Here is a 5,565-nt window from a genome sequence, read left to right as displayed (position 1 = left end):
TTCTTTTGTGAGGAATCCTGTGCTTTTCCCGCACAATGGGAAGAGGGATTGGTGGACACATGCACAACACCCAACAGCTTGGTGGGAAGGGCTTTTATCAGCCCTGTTCCCAAATCCAACAGCTGCTCAGGTCTCGGGCAGAGCAATGACCAGGTTCTCACATCCCTGCAACACGACCTGCTCTAGTGGAAGGGGGCATGGAACTGGATGAGTTTTAAGGTCCCTTCCAACCCAAAACATTCTGGGATTCTATACCACACTTGCTTAGCATCTCATCCTCAAAAACAGATATCCTGTTTTTTTTCAGATATCCAGATCTTCCTCCAAACATATTCCTCAGTATAACCGTCAGTACCCCATACGGCCTTGTCCTTTTGGTGTCACTCTGTTCCCACTCTGGAATGTTTCCCCAGCCTTTTTCTAAGACTTTCCCAATCTGATACCTGCCAATACAGGCTTGAGTGTGTGCTCACAGCTCACACAGTTGTGCTGCAAATGCAACATACTTTCATCCTGCCAAGGATGCAGTTTGACACAAATATTTTTTTATTACATTTGTTCCATAAAACATGGAGTTTTTTCCAAGTGGATCGATGTTCCTCTAACTAACTTAGGTCCCCACCTACTAGAACTTGTGCTTAATTTTTTGGCCTTAATGTAGCAGTACAGTGAGTAACACATCTTTTTTTTCCATGATTGTGGGCATCTTTTTTTATGGCTCTGAAAGAGAAGTTCCTGTAATCGAAGTTAGGATTCAAGCCATCCCAAGTTCATCACTGTTGGGAAAATAGCCTGGGTTCAGGACTGTGCTTGACTGGAGAGTTTTCCATCATTACTGTTCAAGGGCTAGTGGTACCCTCATATGTGGCTTTCTATAGTTTTGATGGAAAAAGAGACACTTCAAATCCTTTGAACAAAAATTGAGGGTAATTTTCACAAAAACTGTCCATGGAAGCAAATGCTCACCCACAGTCAGGGAGGCTGTGTTCAAGACTGTGAAATCTAGGCCTATGTCAATAGGCATAATTTAATAAAAATAATAATGATCAAGTAAGCAACTTCATAGCAAAATTTAAATATTTTGCTTTTGGGCTTATAACCAAAATATAGGTGTATCACCCTGGTATGTTAGGATGGCCAGGCAAAATTAATATTTCCTCATCAAAACTGAATATATAAATGTGTATATCTATATATAAAAGAACACATTAGGTTTATAATTTGGATTTTTCTAAACTTTAATATGTCTATTAAGTCTGACATCAATGTAGTTACATATAACTATATTCATCATATGCCTTGACAGAAGATTATGTCCCATCCAAACTCTGTTTCGCCAAACAGCTGCATAGAAAGTGCAGATACAATGCAGCTACATAAATGATTTCTTTCCAATAAGCAGAATCAGAGAATCACAGGATAGTTTGGGTTGTTAAGGGGCCTTAAAGACATCCAGTTCCAATGCCCTGCCTTGGACAGAGACATCTTCCACTAGATCAGGTTACTCCAAGCCCCGTCCAACCTGAGTACCCAGCTCAACAGTATCTTTTCTTATAGCCAGAGCCCACATTTGTAATGTCAGCAGCACGATTAAGGGTGTCTTTAAGCCTCTGTGCTTTCACAGCTCTAGACCTCGCACAAGAGGTTTTAGGCACTGACTACCACTTAAATATTTTTGCCATTCCCTTATAATGTTACCTTAAAAAGTACATGTCTGTGGGATATCAGAGATGATGGAGGAGCCTAAGGCTGACCTCATAAAATTCTTTCCTTTAAACACAGCACACACAAAACAAATCCACTTTCCACCCAGTCACCCCAGCCCCATCCCTGCTTGCAGCTCACACTCTGTTGTCTATTAGCAGCTGGTTAAGCAGCACAGGAGGGGTTTGATGAGGTGTAATGCTGATAAGAGCACTTGTTGCAATCCTGCGAGCAGCTGTAGGGTTGTTTTGTTTGTTGTTTTGGGGTTTGTTTTTTGTTTTGGTTTGGGTTTTTTTGCAGCGTTTGTGGAACGCTGGGAGGGTTTATTTGGATGTTCAGATGTCTTTCTGTAGCTAACGCAGCTGTGGGAACAGGCAGTGCTTGTATGGACATACTGTGCATAGCACTAGAAATATTACTGGAAAAGGTTGAAACCAGACTTTTTTTTTTTTCCCCTAACAAGCCTCAATTTAGGGGGCAGGTTGCTTAGCACCTATAGGCTCGTTCCTCACCCTAATTAGAGCCTATTAGGGAAGACAAAAACCCCAGGTGCTGCTTCGGTGATACCCTGGGAGATAGGAGTATCCACTGGCTGTCTTGGGGAAGGTCTCCTCCAATGGCTGATGCTGGGCCGAGTTTTAAGGCTTTCACTGAAAACTCGGAAAATACTCAAAGGAAGAGCTTGGGAAATGATTTAGGAAATGCAGCAGCAGGTTTAGAGAGAAGAAGGAGGAGGAGAAGAAGAAAGGGGTATCGGAGATGGAGGTGCAAGAAGAAGCAAAGGTTTCAGATCCCAGAAGAATCTCTGACGTTTGAGGTAGGTTTCTTAAAAGTATGGTGGAAAGAGAAATATTGGAAATGTTGAAATTTATCTAAAATGACTTGGTAGCTGTGGAGTGTAAGCCTGGAGTTGATGTGTGTGTGTGAGAAGTTTTCATGAAACAGCAGGATTTTGAAGAACTAGAGCAAAAGGGGAGATTAATTCTAGTTACTGGAAAAATAGAAGAGGGAGATTTGAAAGAAATTTTTGTGTGGAGATAATGGAATAGGAGAGGAAATGCCTGTGCTCTAAGAAAAAAATTGAGGACCAAAAGTAAGAAGGACTTTTCTGTTTTTTTTTTTCTTTTTCTTTTTGTGAGGCTAGGGCCCCAGAGATGTGTAGTAGAAAGGCTGTGAGGGAAGGAGGGAGAAAAACAACATACAATGAAGGAACACTTCAATAAAAATATTAGGGAAAGCTAATATGTAAACTCTTGTTATCCTACACAAGTGAGGTGTATAAAAATAATGTTTGCCCTTATCCCCGCAGATACTGAGGATGAGACGAATGGAAAGGTTGAAAGATGTGGTTATGAAGTGAGAGGTGATTGTACTCTAGAAAAGAAGTACCTGGGTCTGATGTGAGCTTGAACATTGATGTCCTTCCCTGTGTGTTTGAAGGAAGGAACACTTGAGGGTTTGCTAAAAGAACAAAAGAGAATGCTTTGGTCTGGTCATGCTTTAATGATCTAAGAGAGTCTAGCCTGCAGCTTGCCCATTTAGTCTGGTATTGCATTGGAGGGAAAAATGAGCATTTGATGGACTTAGGAGTTGAACTCACGCAGTGGTGTGGCAGATGGTATGTTTTATTAGCCTGTTGAGTCCTGGTTTTGACTAACAGAAGGGGTTTGAAATTAATGAAGTCCTTATGCTTAAATCTCCAGGATCTCTTAAGACCAAGCAAAGAAGCTGTTTGTGCTGAGGACTAGGTATCTGTGCCTATAGTGAAAAACTTTGGCACAATAAAGGGTTTATTTTGGAGTAAACAGTAAATAAAAAGGAAAGCCTGTCTCAGAAAGCTGTTGCAAAATTGCAGCTAATGATGTTAATTGTGTAGTTCCTTGATCTTGTAGCAGTATTAAGTGCCCATAGCTAATGTGTACGGCAGGGATCAGTATCCTCTAGAAAAGCTCAGCTATTTGTTCCCGAAACTGCCTGCCAGCATCCCTCCTTGCAGAGCCTGCTGCCAAGGTGGCGTGTCCCTTGGCCCATAAGTTACTCTTCTAGTTGCTGCTCTGGATGTGTCGATCGTGCAAAACTAGCTGCCTTTCAGTTAATACGAGCAAATATGTTTTGCATTTCAGGCCTCTTTTCTTTTCCAGTGTCTCTTCATCTTCTTGTTAGGGTTGTGTTGGCTGCTTGCCTGTTTGTTGGCTGAGTCTTTGCTATTTTTTATTGCAATAAATCGGTTGTTTGGTTTTACAGCCAAGTTGCCGATGAAACTGAATATTGTGAGTAGGTAATTATTGTGACTAGGTAATGAACTCTGGCTGCTTTTGAAAACAATATTCTCGGCTGCATCTCGATGTTTATTTTTCTGTAAATGTCTCAACATTTCCCTTGCAGCAGGAAACTCATTATCCAGTTTTTGAAGCTTACTGCTGGTGACATTTTCCCTTCATTTTTTATTAATAAAATGTGTTGCATCATCATTATAACACAAATTATGAGTGCTCTTGATTGGGTGGATAAACTCGGCTGTAAAATTGCAAGCTTTCTATTTAATCCACTTCAGTTGCAAACTGGATTATGTTTTATTTATTCTATGATTTGCTGGTTTGGTTGGTTTTTCTGTTTTATTTTTGTTTGGTTGGTTTGTTTTTTAATAGAACAATTCAGTTAAAGAGCAGAGTGTTAATCCTGGAGGGGAGGAAACATGGCATGTGTGTCCAGTTCTGGGCTCCTCAGTAAAGGAAAGACAAGGAGCTAATGGAGAGGTCCAGTGGAGGGCACAAGGATTATGAGGGGTCTGGACCATATCTTATGATGAGTGACTACAAGACTTGGGCATGTTTAGCCTAGAGGAGTGTGAGACAGGATCTCATTAATGCAGCTAAACGTCTCAAAGGCAGGTGTCCAGAGAATGGCACAGGACTCTTTTCAGTGGTGTCCAGCGACCGAATGGGGAGCAATGGACACAACTAAAACACAGGAAGTTTCAGCTCAGCATGAGGAAGAACTTCTTCACGTTGAAGATGGCACAGCTCTGGTAGAGGGGGTCCAGGGAGGTCGGGGAGTCTCCCTCTGTGAGACATTCCAAACCCACCTGGACGAGTTCCTGTGTGACCCTGCATTGTCAGGAGTTTGGTCTGGGTGATCTCGAGAGATCATCTTTATTTTGTGATCCCTCGGGGATAGTTACCAGGACCACCTGAGTTCTCACAGCCCGGAGCTGCTGCAGGAGCCCCGTGGAACTGCGGCGGTACCTACAGGAGTGCGTGTGTGCAGATGGACTGGTCTCCCCTGAGGGATCCCGGTGTGTCCGTGCCACCCTTGGCCGGTCTCCCCTGAGGGATCCCGGTGTGTCCGTGCCACCCTTGGCCGGTCTCCCCTGAGGGATCCCGGTGTGTCCGTGCCACCCTTGGCCGGTCTCCCCTGAGGGTTCCCGGTGTGTCCGTGCCACCCTTGGCCGGTCTCCCCTGAGGGTTCCCGGTGTGTCCGTGCCACCCTTGGCCGGTCTCCCCTGAGGGTTCCCGGTGTGTCCGTGCCACCCTTGGCCGGTCTCCCCTGAGGGATCCCGGTGTGTCCGTGCCACCCTTGGCCGGTCTCCCCTGAGGGTTCCCGGTGTGTCCGTGCCACCCTTGGCCGGTCTCCCCTGAGGGTTCCCGGTGTGTCCGTGCCACCCTTGGCCGGTCTCCCCTGAGGGATCCCGGTGTGTCCGTGCCACCCTTGGCCGGTCTCCCCTGAGGGTTCCCGGTGTGTCCGTGCCACCCCGGACGGGTTTCCCCTCTGGTCCCCCGCCCCTCCCTGCCGTCCTTCCCGCCGGACCGCCCTCCCCGTCACGTGCCGGGAGCGCGCTCCGGGTGCACGATGATGGTGGCG

This window comes from Coloeus monedula (genome assembly GCF_965178545.1).
Source record: "Coloeus monedula genome assembly, chromosome: Z".
NCBI classification, from domain to species: Eukaryota; Metazoa; Chordata; class Aves; order Passeriformes; family Corvidae; genus Coloeus; species Coloeus monedula.
The sequence above is the reverse complement of the archived record's forward strand: the minus strand, read 5'-3'. Positions refer to the sequence as shown.